General features: G+C 33.2%; 1 pseudogene; it reads left to right on the forward strand.

Moving 5' to 3' along the window:
- Window positions 1-3,818: 3,818 nt before the first annotated feature.
- Window positions 3,819-14,631, forward strand: part of LOC140853140 (protein DOWNY MILDEW RESISTANCE 6-like) — a 29,542-nt pseudogene continuing 18,729 nt past the window's right edge.

The raw sequence follows: 14,631 nt of genomic DNA on the forward strand, positions 1-14,631 counted from the left end.
TATGATCCTCTTATAGGTTCAATGCTCAAAAATATTTCTCTCTCATATGATGAAATTTCTTTTTAGACCATATCCTAACTTCCTTCTGATAAATTTAAAATTTGTAATGCTCAGATAATTAACATCAAAATTAGAAAAGTTATCATGATTTCCTTCCATATAAGCTTAGCATTCCAAAATCATCGAGTATACTCAACATAACATATCAATACCTCCCGCTTCCTTCTAAGGTCAACTCTTCTTATATTCAGGCCACCCTACTAATTGAAATCCAAGATATAACTCGTCAATTCTATTATAGATATCATATGCCACTTATGCATAAATTTCATCACAATACCTATTGATTCAAAATTCAAATATTGATTCCTTTCTTTTATATCCATCATGTTTCTTATGATCATAACCTAAGTTCAAACATCACTAAAGTTACAATTTTGAATAATTATAACCTTAAACTCAAATACCACTTAAATCATATTTTTTAGTGATCATAACCTAAACTCTAATATCATTCTATCATACCTTTAATGATCATAATCTTAAACTCTGATATTATCAATCATACTCTATTGATTATAATCCCAAAGTTTTGATATCACTTATATGACAATCCCTAGTGACCTTAAACCTGAGCTCTAGTACTGTTCTATCATATTCTTTGATATCACTCTGTCACATCCTATTGATCATGCATAAAGTTTTGACATCACTTCATGATCTTAATGATTTTAAATCTAAGCTCTGATACCATTCTGTCACATCCTAATCATAAATCTCACATGATCATAACCTAAGCTCTGATATTATTCTGTCATATCCTATCACGTATATCATAATCCCCAATGATCATAACCTAAGCTCTGATACCATTTTGTCACGCCCCGAACCCAACACCCAGATCGGATACGTGATGGCCGCACACTCCTTAGAGCAAACCCCTAAAAAATATGCAAGGCCAAATTAAATCATTACAACCTTATCAACCATAATAATTTATTTCAATAATAATTCATAAAACCTTGCATAATTATAATTTAAATTTCTTCAATTCTCTAATCAGATACTATGATACTCTTATTTATCCTTTTGCTCATCCGTAAATCCAAGCCATAGCCAATCATAAGTATCCTGTAACTCTGAGAAGAAAAGAAAGATGAAGGGGTGTGAGCTTTACAGTCCAGTAAGAATTTTTATATCACACCAATATAATAATATAATCTGAAAATAAAGATAAGCAATAACACATAAAAGTCGATGTTCACTATCCAGAATACTGCAAACATTTATAGATTATCTGTTTTATCAAAAGAGATGCATTATCATATGTTAATAAGTGAAACAATTTTATTCAATGATTGTTTCATATCTTATCTTTCTATTTTCTTCTATTATCACAATATCTTTAATCTTTTTCTTTTTAGCTTTGGCTTTGGACTATCAAGATCATGCGACGATCTTTTATTCGGATCGATTTTTGTGATCTTCCTCGGATCGAAATATTCATGATCTTTCTCGGATCAAAGTGGCCATGATCTTTCTCGGATCAAATTATTAATGATCTTTCTCGGATCAGATTCTTCATGATCTTTCTCGGATCATATTCTTCCACACATAAGCCTGTGGGGGTTGTCCCAAGCATAAGCCCCTGGCAGGCTATTCCACATGACAAAGTCAGTCCAAACCATATTTTTTTTTCTTTTTATTTTCATAAAATTATAATATTTGACTTCATTAATCAATTCAAATTTTGCAGTATAATAAGTATGTCATACCCATGTAATCATGCCATCAATCGCTGATACATATGTATTGATATAACGTACTCATGCTCAAAATCATATAAATAAATAACAGTGTCTCACATATAACAAATTCATCGATCTCAAATCTAATAATGCAAAATCAATGAGATAAAATCAATGGTCAAATAACATATATAATGATGATCATGTACAGAGATTCTTACCTTTATCGATGACTGATCCAAGCACAGAAATCAATGTTCTTCTTTGATTTATGAATTTTTTTAACAAAATATTCCACTCGATATCATATGCAGACAATCATCTCTTCAAAACCCTAATCAAATATAAAAATCATATATGGAGAGAATTATCCGATAATCAATCCTAATAACACAAATCTAGGACCTCTCTCAGGATTAACCAAAATTAGGACTTGTCTATGTATCAGGATCCTCCACTGATCCATAAGACTTCTAGAGAGAGAAAATCTATGAAGAGAGAAAAAATTCTAGAGAGAGAAAATTTTTGTATCCTTCAGACGAGGCAATCATGATCGAGATCATCAAAGATCATATCAGGATGACTCAATATGGATTAACCATGATTGATGTTATCCATTTCGAATAAAGATCAGATCGGGATCTAATCTACTACACGAATTTCGAAGCAATCTCAGATCATCTTATTTTCATCTCATGTTTATCCTAAGATCCGTGATGAAATCAAAGAGAGAAAGACACTAGAGAGATAAAATCCATAAAGAGAGAGAAAAAAGATCTAGAGAGAGAATTTAGAGAGAGAATCTAGAGAGAAAAAATATAGAGAGAAGGTAGAGAGAGGAGAGAGGAAAGAGAGAGAAAGGAGGGAGAGGAGAGAGAGAAAAATCTCTCTTTTTTTTTTCCTTCTTCCCACAGCCCTCTCTTGGGCCGAAACAGGGGATCCCAAATCTCCTCCTTTGCTCGACCGACCAAGGGCCGCAGCCAGCATGGCGGTGGCCGGACGACAAGGGCCGACGATCCCATGACCTGGAGGGATCAAACCGGTGGTCGGCGGTGACCACCGACGTCGGAAAATCGAAGGAAGACGGGCAAAATAGAGGTTTCTTCTGCAATAAAATCCGACGACTCCGGTCGCCGGCGAGCATGCACACCGGCACGGAAAGGAAAGGAGAGAAGAGAGGAAGGAGGAGGAGGCTCATCTTCGACGCCGGCGAGGCTTTCCGACGAGAAATTGGGACGGGCACAGTAAGGGTATCCGCAATACTTTTTCCGACGATCGCCGTCGATTGACCCGAGATTCTCCGGTGAGAAGGAGAAAGGAGGGTTCTCCTCCTTAAATAGAGCTGAGGGGGCTCTTATCCGACTCCGATTGGAAGCCAGTGAATGGAGGAAGAAGACTCCCTTCGGGAGTCTTCTCTCCTGTTTCTTTTTTTTTTTTTTTTTAATTATATGGGCTGTGGGCTGTTAAGGGTTTACAGGCCCAAGAACCTGGGCTGTTACACTATTTTTTCGGGGTCATATGATCTGGTGACTACAATTTGACTCAGCAAACTCTTAAGATGACTCAACTAATGCATAGGAAAGTAAGTTTGGGTTTTATGAGTTGGGGACCACTTCTATTAGAAAACTCTAGGGAACAAAATTTGGTAGACACCTAATAGATTCGGGTTTAAAGGCTTATTAGTTGAGGCACTTGCTATTAGTTTTGGCTTTCTTTTTTTCTAGAAAGATAAGATCATTGCATAATCACTTCCACCGCTCAAGCTGGCTTTTCCAAGTTGCTAATGCCACTTGTACAAGTAAATCCGAAGATCTAACTAATTTTGATTTCAATCGCAATGACCATAATTTGTCTTGTCAAATTTTCTTGCCACCAAACTATTTTTGTTTTTCGTAATTAATTGACTACCAATTGTTAACAAAATAAAGATAGATAATAAAACCGCTTCGCAATTATGGACTTCCCCAGCCCTATCTTTCCCATGCCTTCTATAAATTGGCCTTCCACTCCATTGCGGCATTACCTCTTTATTGTAAGGCCCATCATCAAACTAATTTGAAAACCCAAATTATGGCTCCCCATGCCACCCCTGTTTCTGCTTCACCTATTGTTATTGTAGTCAACCAGAAAGGAGCGAAGCACTTCTTGGAGGCTGCACTCTGACCCATTGGCTAAAGCTAGAATGATAAAGGACGCAGATAGGGCTTGCACCAACTTGGGTCTCTTGTTGTTAACCATGGTATCAAAGAATCAACTACAGCTTCACCAAAGAAAAGAAAAGAAAAGAAAAGAAAAGAAAAAAAAAATCAACTACAGAGAAGATGCTTGAGGCTATCAAGGCTATCTGTACCCTTCCATTGGAGGCGAAGATGAAGTACATGACAAGGGATCATACAGCACCAATAGACTACGCTTTACAATCAGATGGCACTTGGCTAGAAGTTCTCTGCCACCAGGGGTACCCTGCTAGTAGTGAGATCGTCCCTTTCTAACCCTCAAAACTAGAGATAGTAATCGGATGGGATCAAATTGGATACGAATCGGTTAATATTGAATGAATAAAAAAATCATCAATCTAAATCTGATCTATTTATTAAATAGATCAAAAATTTAAATATAAATTCGATCTATTTATTAAACAAATAATCCGATCCGATCAACTTAATTTGTTTATTAAATGGATCAAAATAGGTTAAAGGGGTTAAATAGATTAAACGGATTAAACAGATCAGATTAAATGGATCAGAAATACGTTAAGTAGATTTTAAACATATTAAATAGGTCTTAAACATATTAAATAGATTACTTGATTCAACTCAATTTAAATATTAAATGGATTAGATATCTAATATCCATTCTAATCTAAATATTAAAAAAGTTAAATAGTTCGATCCGTTAATGATTCAAATTTATTTAACTTAAATTTAAATCTATTTCTGATAGATCGAATATAAATTGGATTGATAGATTGAATCATATTTTATCACTCCTATTCAAAACCCTCCAACCATAGGGATACAACCGAGGCATTTCCGGAGGCAAGCTAGCAACTAGCTATAAGGCTAGCAAGGGCTATTTTTGAAGGACAAGGCAGAGATTAAGGGGACGTGGAGGGCACGATAAAAGAATATTTCCAATATATCTCAAGCAACTTTTATCCACCATGCCCCAATCCCCACCTAGCCCTTGGGATGGAGCCACATACGGATCCATTCCACATGGTGATCCTTCTGGATGATGCGGACAAGTTGCAACTGATCGACATGGTCATGGAGAAGTGGGTCACCATCCCACACATCCCAGGGGTATTCCCAGGGAAGCCCATGGAGAAACAGAGAGGGGAAGGTACAAGGCCGCGGAGCACCAGGTGATGGTGAACCAGAAAACCACAGGGACCTCGAACCCAAAATATTTGAATAGGTACGATTTCCTTTTGTGGTTTTCACTTGCCTGGTATTTCTCAAAATTTTCAAAGAGGCCTCTAGATCGCAAGCAATATGGCGATGTGCCCCAAGTTCACCCAGCAACCTTTGACATCCTGGTCAACAAAAAAAAATATTCGGTAATAATACAAAACAAGTTCCCTTCTACAATCACTTAAATTTTCTCTCTTGATCGTTTTGATGCTGATGAGTTTGCTTTCCAATGGTTTTATATTTTAATAAATAAAATAGAGTATATCTGCTAGCTGAACCATTCAAGCTTTCTAAAAGAGCACCTACTTCCCTTTATTTTTAAAATATTGATTCTGATCAAATCTTTTAGTACATTTATTGCTATGAGAGTTCTTATTATCATTTTGAGTAGAGTTTATTGGACTGTTAGTTTATTTTCCTTATCTCCGTTTCTCTATATTCTTGCTCAAGTTCTAGTAGCGGAGGATGATCCAATATTAAATATAAGGATAAGGAATCAACCTTACAGCTACAGAACCATTTTTATGATTGATGGAGGCAAGCTATTTGAGATGGTTGAGACTTATATTTTCTCAGATATTTCATTTTCGGTCCTTAGCAATCACAAAAATCTTATTAGCATGTCCTATGACATCATCACCTTCTTTTATTTTATATATATCATACCTATCATGAAGAAGTTAAATATGTGTACCTTAATTAATCAGTTTATGTTCTTCAGAACTCTAATTAAATCATCCTTCATGAAACTTAATATTGATGACTTGGTAACTAAATTGTCTTCTTCAAACTTTTCTACATTTTTTTTTTCTTTCTCTTAAATTGGTCTATCACTTGGGTGTTTTACCTTTCAGAATATCCAATAGCTTATATTGATTTGTACGTATTCCATTTTACATTTTGTCATGCCAAAAATTAGAACCATTTAACTTTTCAACTTTTGATAATCCATTCATAACTCTCAACTGGCGATTGTATATAACCTCCAAGAGAATTATAAAAACTAACTGGATCAACCCTAAAACTTACCCAATGAATCATGTTGAGTAGTCAGTCCTATTTTGCTACGTGATGTGCTCTGTCTGTTGCTGTAGAGCTGAACACATATGTCTGCTGGATGGATCATCAACTGGATTTGAGATGGTGAAGATGTTGTCCTATGAAGCTATAATTGAGCATAAGACTGCTTTTGAGCTTATACTGGGATGAAGACCCAGCAGATAGCTGGTCTATTGGTTTGAACATCACTGTTTGTAGGAACATGCTTTAGTGGATTACAGACCAAAATTATAGCAACTCCGAAGTTATGGACTTTTTTAACTACTGACAATGGTTGGTGAAGTATAATCTTAAAGAGAAAGAAACGTACAACATTATATTCCGGATATATTTGGTTAAGAGAGGTTGAATTCTAGAATGGCAATAAGAATAAATAACTGCTATTTTAGCAATTTAGTTGAAGAGAGTTTCATTTCAATTCTATGAAAAAATCAAAATGCCTCAATATCTCAAAATCTCTGTTTCGGCTTTCATTTTAAATCATTCGTATTACAATTCTGATTTCGATTGTAAACCAAACACATCTTTTGTTCATCAAATTTTGTTTTCTAGTTATACTTTGATAGAAAATTTATCACTTAACTAATTCTCAAAGATGGGGTTGGAGATTTTAGAATTCAAGGAAGTGTGGTATCTAATGAGGGGGAGTGGAATTTCGGATGAGGTCCGGTTCTTGGAAGAGGAGATTGAGATTTTAGATGCTAAGGTCTTTAGCTTTCTTGGACAGTTGATTTTTAATGAACACGCAACGATTGCAGTACAACAGTAATGTCTACCATGAGGGTATGTTATTTCAAGTGGAAATGCATGTCAAAGTTGAAATCATTAAGCAAAGAAAGCTAATATTCATGAGTTTAGGTTGTGAGATCTCTATTGCAATAAAGGCATATACTGGCTGGACTAGACTTGGGCCAAGCTGGGCTTTGGCAAGACCTAATCCAAAGGTCAAAAAAGTTTCTTAAGCCCAGACCTAGCTTAGCCTAGCCTTTGAGCCAACATTCTAGGCCTACGCCTGGCTCTTACACAAGCTTTGACTTTGGACCGGGCCTCAGGTTTTATAATCAATTTATTTTTTTCTAAAAAATTCTTAAAATACTATAAATATTTTGAAATATTAAATATAAATAATTAAATATTACTAATATTCTATAATATACCTGCCATCACATTAAGTTCATATATCAACAACAATTGTCAATTAAGTCTGCAAACATATCAAACATAAACAAATATCATAAGCAAAATAAAAAAAAAGATTGGCCTGGGCACCGACTGCGCTTTAATCCCCAAGTCTTAAGTCTGGCCTATTTATTAAACAGGCCTGTTCTTTGTTCGGGTGTAGCCCAATGGGCCTAAATCTTTAGCTTGAGCCCACCCAAAAAATTTTGGGCGCAGGTGGGCCAGGCAAGCTATGTAGACCCTGAACAGGTCTAAGCTGGATAAAGCTGAAGAAAAATTCTTTGTGCACTGCATGTGGTGCAATAAAATTGACATGGAGTGCACCGTCCAATTAAATTGGAGCACGTAGCATACTTAACGATGAGACAAACATTTAATGCTACTCAATTTTTTCTTTCTCTAATTTTTATGATGAAAATATCTTTTCTTCCATAGAATAAAGAAGGAACAGTATTATTACTTCTTGATATCTTGTATAATTTTTCGTATATATATATGACATCCTGAATCATATAAATGACTTCTTATATATTTATGACATCCTGAACCATATATATGACTTTCTGATGTCTTGTATGACTTCCTATGAATATATATGATATTCAAAATAATATATATGATTTTGTGTGAATATACATGATATCCTAAATAATATATATGGCTTTATAATGTCTTATACGACTTCTTGTAAATATATATGACATTTTGAACAATATATACGACTTCCTATGAATATATATGACATCTTGAATAATATATATAACTTCCTAATGCCTTATATGACTTTCTATTAATATATATGACATCTTAAATGATATATATGACTTCTTGTGAATATATATGACATCCTGAGTAATATATGTAACTTTCTGATTCCTTATATAACTCACAAAAAATCACATAAGGCATCAGAAAGTTATATATATTATTCAAGATATCATATGTATTCATAGGAAATCATATAAGATATTAGGAAGTCATATATATTATTCAAGATATCATATATATTCACAGAAAGTCATATATATTATTAAAGATGTCATATACATTTACAGAAAGTCATATAAGGTATTAGGAAGTTATATATATATTATTCAAGATGTCATATATATTGTTACTGATGTGATAAAGATATAAGAAGTTATATATATCATTCAAGATGTTATATATATATTCATAGAAAATCATGCAAGACATCAAAAAATAATAATAATATTTTTTTATTTTATGAAGAGAAGGATATTTTCATTAAAAAATGGAGAAAGAAATAAATTGAGCGGTATTAAATGTCTGTCTCATCTAAATATATTTATATGCCCTAATATTATTGGATGGTGTGCTTTTATTGTACCGCATTTGGTGCACAAAAAATTATTTTAGAGCTGAATGAATCCCATCTCAGCTCAATTGGGCTTAAAGTCTCTAATTAGGCCATTAACTAATCTTTTATTTTAGTGAGTAAAATGGATCCTGCTATCATTCAACTGTCTAGCTTTTTCCCAATAAAAATGCAAGACCTATGGGCAATTCTAGTCTTATTGATGTAAAGGTGAAATTGCATATATGCAGGCGATGGAAATCAAGCAGGCCTAATCTTGTATAAATCTTAGAAGATAATTGTGGAACATCATTATGAACCCTAAAACAATAAAGTGCATGCACAACTCACATTCATGTATCCAATTTTAGATCCCGTCTAAGTTGTTTAACTTGCCGAGTGTTCACATTGACCAATACATAGGATGTATAGTTGAGTTGGCTGAACAACTTTATATACGTAGATTGAATAATTAATCAATAGCTAAGGATCATGAGATACATAGATTGAATAATTAATCAATAGCTGAGGATCACGAGGTGTAGGGTTAGTACCTCAATTGAGAGAATCCTAAATTTTAATCAAAATAAATAAAAAAATTAATAGATTAAGTAAAAAATATCATCACTTAAAAAAGAAGAAGAAGAACAAGTTTAGTAAACTTAAACTATGTGAACATTGAAGTTTGAGCAAGATGAACCTCCACTCTGAACTCTCAATTGGAGAACCCTAAGACTAGGTTGAACTTCTATCCTTGAGGAAATATTGTCTAAATCCTATATATTAAAAGAAAGATAGGTCTCTGATCTAGAAGAAAGATTTATGAAATAAAATATAGATTCTATCCAAAATATTGACAAGGTTGACACTCAACATTAATAAAAGGCAATTATATATGTTGCCAAATTATTGGAAAGCCTCACCTTATTATCTTGTATGGCTTTTATCCTCAAAAAGAATATTTTATCATTTTCAATAATTGAATAATCACCAGGTGACAAAAATCTAAAACAACAAAGCTTTGAGAATGCAAAATCATCTAGGTGCATGTCCTCCTGAAAGCATCACGAGATCGTGCACACGTCTCCATCATTAGTTTTATCATATGCAAATAATTTACATCTTTTTTATATTTTCTCAATCACATTCATCTTATGTACTGTTTATACGACATATTTTAATTTTATAATACAAAAATTATTATAATAAATAAAATTTACAATGATGAAATTTTAGTAATACTTGGCAAAATCTGTTTTACCACTGTCGTAGGCGGTCAAAAATAAAAACCAACTCAAACTATATAGATAGGATGAGTAGGGATCGTTTTCATGGGGATGTAGGATGATTATCTTTTTTTTTTTTAAGAAAAAATAAAAGAGAATTATTTATAAAAGGATTAAATAGAAATAAAATAACAAGAATTCAATTGTAAATGTAAATTAATTTATGAAAGAAAACAAGTCAGAGAAATAACTCAGGAATTCCGAATTTACCATGCAAATTAGATTTTTTTTTCTTATGTTGCAATATTAATTCTTGTGATTAAGATATTAGCATAGCTTATCTCTAAGGGATACGGACTATATCAGTAGTTTACAGCTCGTCTTATTAGAGTATAAACTATCTAAATTTAAGTACAAGATATAAGATTTAATCTAACATACCACGATTTATCTCTCCAAAGTACGTACCATATCCAGAGATCATGGCACGTCAATAGAGGGTATAGGTCGTGTAGGCTGGATCAATACTTCAAAAAAAATAAAAAGATATAAAATAAAAATATAATTTTATTGCATAAAAATTAAATATAAAAAAAATAAAAATTCATTTACAGGCTTCATCGTATTTCTGAATTGAAGGGATTTAGCCACGCATCAAGCTCTCTTGCTCCATAATCTCTCAATATTTGATCCCTAAAGCTCCTTGATTTTTTTCTCTATTTTTTTCTTGCTTTTTCCTTGATTTTTTCTCCTCTCTACACTTATTTCCGGACTCACTATTTATAGATGAATTTTTCATATTTTTTTGGTAGGAAAAAAGTCCTAAAATCCTTAGAAATCGTATTATACTCTTTACATTAATTTTTGACCATCGGATCATCTTTGAACCACCCAAATCAGTCCAAAATTTGATGTTTTACTCCTTATCAAAGTCGGATGTATTTCTGACCATCCGATCGCACTTTAGATGGAATTCCAGCCGTTGGATCACGTAAATCTCTCTTTAACAAAGTTGAGAATCACCATAGCCGTTGGATTGAGCTCCAAATTTGATCTGGACCATCAATCAGCACAAAAAGCCTTCCTTCTACTGTGGACCGCAAACTGCTCCTATGGACCGCACCCTTGATTCTGTGGACCAAGCGGCCGGTCCACCGTGCACCGAAGGTAATTTTCAATATTTTTTAGGATATTTTGGCTTGATTTTTGCTTCAATTTTCATCTAAAAAATAAGAAAAAAATATACATTAAATTTTTCAAAAATTCTTCATTATTTTGATGCTTAAATTGCTCGATTAAATCAACATCTATTTTTCATAAATATATTTTAATTTAATATTTTTTAAAAAATTATTTATTTTTGTAAGAAAATCTAATTTATTCATGAAATTAAGTTTTTAAGAAGATGTTAGCACCATAAATTATCAACAATATCTTCAATAAATATAAAAATATATCACTTATCACACCTCCCAACTTGAACTTTATTCATCCTTGAGTAAAGAAAGAATTTAAAATTAAGTACCTTTTAATTTAAAATTTTGAATTTCATGAAACAATTTTCAAAAGAGCCACTGATGTTCAGTAGAGCGTAAATGAGGTATGTCATTGGAATATTAATATTAATCAATGTGGGAGTTAAGCTAAAAATACTAAATATTTTTTGAATTTTTTCTAAATTATTCCTATATTTATCTCCAAATCATTAACCTCATATGGACATGTATATTGTTACTTCCATCTTTCATTTATTAATTTTTTTTTTAACGTTGTATTGCTATTGAGTGTCTTAATCCCTTAAGCTTTCTGTTTGACCCATGTAGCAAGTTTTCAACCAATGACTCCCAAATCAGATGACTTTAGGGCACTAGGTATAAAATACCCCTCGGACCTACTTGCTTGAATCAAACAGACTACGAGTTAAAATTAGCTTTACAATAAAGCTTTTTTGCCCTTCATATCTTTTAACGTGAAACTCAATGCTTACTTAGGCAAAGAGACCCGATTACTCAGCATGAAGTATTTGAAAACTCTTTCTTTTTTTTTTTTAAATATGAAGAAATGTATAGTTACCCTATACAAGTCTATAAGAAGTAAACTCTTTTTTGATACTAGTAAAAAAATTTAGAAATGCTCAAAAAAAATTATTTAAGTTCTAAACTTAACTTTTTATTGAGTTTTCTTAATACTTGATCCCTCAATATCTCACAGACTCTAATTTGTACAACAATTTTTTTTTAAAAAATACTTGGTTTAACTCGATTCTTAAGTATAATCAAGTGCTTAAATACTAAATACTAACTTACTTGAGGACTTAAAATTTTTTTAATTTTTTTCTTATTCTCCCCCCCAACTTAATTGATATTGTCCTCAATGGAGTAGAAAAAATAAAGGATGCATAAAAAGAGAAAAAAAAAGAGATGTCACCTGATCTAGAAGTTTTTTCAAAATTAGTTTTCCCCTAACTTAGCCAATATTGTGCTCAAATCCCTTCAAAAGATACGAAGCAAGACTTGATTAACTTAAATAAAATACAAAAGAAAGCAAAAGTAAAAGCTGGAACTGGATTGCCTCTCAAAAAGTACTAAGTTTATTATCTTCAGCCAGGCCAAATTATTGACAGGTGCTTCCACATAGAGTAGTCCTTTATTTCTAAAAAAAATAAAGATTAGTTAAAATTAAAAAAAAATTAGATTGCCTCCCAAAGAGCGCTAAGTTTATCATCTTCAGCCAGACCATACTAATTCTACCTCACTTATCTCGTATCAAATATTAGTTGACAAATTCAAGTGGGTAAGGTAGGTGAGGTAAATCAAGCAGGGCATTAACCTCCTGGACTTGAATTTTTTCAATTGGTTCATTCAGAAAATTTATCTTTATAAGTAATTCGATAGGTAGTTGCCATTGTGGATGAACTCTCTGATCATTAGATGAAAAAATTTCATAAGCTATTTCAATTTTTTGATCTGGCCAGAGATTACAGTTAAAATCTTCTTCCCTTGGGTCAATGGTCTCATAGATCTCATTCTAGATCAAGTTTACATTAACTAATTGATCATTTTTATTTTCAAGATTAAAAATATTAAGATCAATGGATATGTTTCCAAATGAGACCTTCATAAGTCCATCGCGATAGTTGATCAAGGCGTTGATGGTTGCTAAAAATGATCTACCAAAGATGACTGGGATGTGACCTTTTGGATTTGATACTGGTTCAATTTTTAGGATCACAAAATCCACAGGGTAAATAAACTTACTGACCTTGATTAGCACATCCTCCACAACTCCTTTGGAGATTCTCACTGATCGGTCTGTCAATTGCAATGTAATTTTTGTATGCTTTAATTCTCCTATCCCCAATTTCTCATAGACCGAATCAGGTAAGATATTCACACTAGCCCCTAGGTCTAACAAAGCCCTATCAATGATGGTTTTCCCAATGACACATGAGATTGTAGGAGACTCTGGATCTTTATACTTGACTGGCATGTGGCTTGAAAGATATGAGCTCACACTAGCTGCCAAAAAGACTTTCTTAGGAATATTAGTGGTCTTTTTCTTTGTGCATAAGTCTTTGAGGAACTTAGCATAAGTGAAAACTTGTTGGATCATATCTAGTAAAGAAATATTTACTTTCACTTATTTGAATATCTTTAAGATTTGATCCATATGGGCTGAGTGTCTGTTGGACCTAAGTCTATTTGAAAAAGGAGCTATAGGATTGGTGGTTGATGTCTCAACTTGCTTGAACCTAGAGATGGGTTCTATAATTGGCTTGGATGGCTCATCAATCTTTGTTGATTCAGGCTTGTTAGACTTGGTCTGATCAGTCTGTGGTTCAGTCGATTGGTCTTCTTGGTTCTTAGTTATACCTACTTGATTGTCTACTTGTCTCCCAAATCTTAAGATGTGAATTATATTTACATAGTTGAATCGACTTTCAGGTTGAGATTGTTGACCAATTTGGGCTCTTGGGTTAGGTTCAGGTTGGCTTGACCATTTTTCTTTTTCTCTTTCACTAATGGTGGTAGCCAACTAACTTAATTGCATTTCTAGACAGGCAATAGCTTGGGTGTTTGAATTTACAACTTGATTCGTGGTTTGCATAAAATTATTTATATTTTTTGTCAAGGCTTCAAGGCTTTTCTCTAGTGAATTATGCTTTTAGTCATTAAATTATATACTATCAGAAGTGATTTTTATTAAAATCTCTAACCCTTTTTCTAGTGCATTAAGCCTTTGATCATTGTTGAAGCCTTGTGAATAATTTGATGGTTGAGTGGGCCTTTGATTGGATTGATTAAGGACAGGTCTACTGGGATTTGACCCTTGTGACCAAGAAAAGTTAGGGTGATTCCTCTATCCTGGGTTATACGTTGGTGCATAAGGGTCATTTGTAGATTTATAGTAGGCAGCATTAACCTGTGCTACTTTGTTTTCAGTTGGATTCATCAAAAAAGGACATTCTTCCATGATGTGGTCTGTGGCATTACATCCATTGCCAGTAGATGTTGAAACTTGGTTCACTTGGGTGTGTCCCTTGAGTTCTAAGGCCTCTAACCTACATAGTATAGTATGTATTTTGGCCTCTATAACTAGGGATGGGATACTTGGTGCATAGCACCTCTTGTAGGTTCCCTAGTTGCTTTCCACTGTAGGCTCTTTTCTGCAGGTCCTCTAAGAAT

Source organism: Elaeis guineensis, chromosome 13 (assembly GCF_000442705.2).
Source record: "Elaeis guineensis isolate ETL-2024a chromosome 13, EG11, whole genome shotgun sequence".
In the NCBI taxonomy this organism is placed as follows: domain Eukaryota; kingdom Viridiplantae; phylum Streptophyta; class Magnoliopsida; order Arecales; family Arecaceae; genus Elaeis; species Elaeis guineensis.